We start from the raw sequence: 1,722 nt of genomic DNA, 5'->3' as shown, positions 1-1,722 counted from the left end.
TTTATGCAATACAATGAAGTAAATGCAGAATAAACACAAAGAATATATGCTGAAATTCAAAGTGAATTTTAATAGTTTTCATCAATCTTTAACACAGTGAAAACTTAAAAAACCTTCAAGGTCATCAACAGTTACTGAACCCCGGCCTAAAGGTTAAAGTGAATACCATAACAGAATACCATAACAATAAAGGGTGCACAAAGCTCAGTATTTAAAACAGAAAAAGACACAGCTGAAAACCCAGAATGTTGAACATTTTTCACTCCAAAGGAGCAATTTGGCTTAGTCCTTCTTTGCACTAAGCCAGTTACTGAGACAGACTATTCTGTTTACATTATCTGATGACAAAGAAGCACGCTTCTTTTGAATGATGTGACCTGAGAGTGAGAATAAGCTCTCACAAGGCACTGTGGTTGCAGGGGTTGGCAGGTACTTGTGTGCAATAGGTGCCAGCCTGGCATGTGCTCCTTCTCTCTTTAACAACCACTGTAGTGGACACTCTCCTACGTCAATTTTGGGCTCTGCTTTGTACTGATTCAGACAGCAGTCTATAGCATTTCCTCTTCCTCTGTATCTGAATCAGAAGAACCCAGCAAGCAGATGGATATCTTGCTCTTCTTTGGTGATGGTTCCTCTGTTGTCTGAGCAAATGGTTGGTGTGCATGCGTCTCTGCCATCAGAAGGTCATGTACTGAAGCCTGCACCTCTCTTCTTTCATCTTTGGAAAGGCACTTAAGGTCTTTAAACCTGGGATCAAGGGCAGTAGAGATCTTCAGCCATGTGAGATTGCTACTGTCCCTCCACTGAGCTAGGTTTGTGGTAAAAACCTTCTTAAACCCCAAAACAGAAACTGGGTCATCATCTGAGGGCTCCATAATCCTGAACAAATGACTCAAGGCTGACAACATGACGGAACAGGAGACATACCACTCTCCCCCCAGCAGTTCGGTCACATATCTGCAATTGAAAAATCAATTGCTGGACTCCTGACCCATCTGGTCCTCATACAAAGCATGTGGTCTCGACACAATGGTTCCTCTCAAGGGCGGATTGTGACACACATCTCCTGATGCAGCGCGAATGACTTCTCTCAGTCCGTCATCTTCTACTATGCTAACTGGTCAGCAGTTTTTAGCTATCCAAATTTCCAAGGAATTGGTTAATTTTTCTCTCACATTTTTTGTTATTCATCCATGAGCACCATACTCCTGAAGCGTAGACTGGCAAGGTCCCATAGAGGCGGATTCAGTTGGGTGTTTTGCTCTCAGGTGATACACCAGTGATAAACTGCTTCTGTGGTACTTGAAATCAGCTTTGCAAATTGTGCTCTTTACTCTCGTTTTGTCCATCAGGCCGTCAGGCAACTTCTTAAAGAGAAACTCTCCACCCAAAAGTCCATCCTCGTCCATGCTTGCATGTTTTAGCTATAGTAGCGTGGTATCACTTCTTCTTCTAACCATTTCTGTCAAGCTAAACGCCAGCATAGCACAATGTTGCCCCTTCCTGCAGAGCTGTTCATGAGTTTAAAGGTCTTAGATTACAGGAAATGTAAAAAAAAAAAAAAAAAAACCTGCCCTATTTGTGTTACATTTTTCACGTTGATCTCAACAATTAACGCGTTCATTTTGACAGCACTAGTTTTTATGATTTGTGATTATACTGTATCTGTGCAGCTGTTGTAGATCCATCACTCTGGTCTGATCCATCAACATCTATTTGCTG

At 41.9% G+C, this 1,722-nt stretch overlaps 1 pseudogene; it reads right to left on the bottom strand.

Annotated features, from left to right (window-relative positions):
* Nucleotides 1–282: 282 nt before the first annotated feature.
* On the bottom strand, nt 283–959 carry LOC148098230 (E3 SUMO-protein ligase ZBED1-like; annotated as a pseudogene).
* Nucleotides 960–1,722: the final 763 nt, after the last annotated feature.

Source organism: Neolamprologus brichardi, chromosome 16 (assembly GCF_056152115.1).
Source record: "Neolamprologus brichardi isolate AB-2024 chromosome 16, ASM5615211v1, whole genome shotgun sequence".
Classification (NCBI taxonomy): domain Eukaryota; kingdom Metazoa; phylum Chordata; class Actinopteri; order Cichliformes; family Cichlidae; genus Neolamprologus; species Neolamprologus brichardi.
The sequence above is the reverse complement of the archived record's forward strand: the minus strand, read 5'-3'. Positions and strand labels throughout refer to the sequence as shown.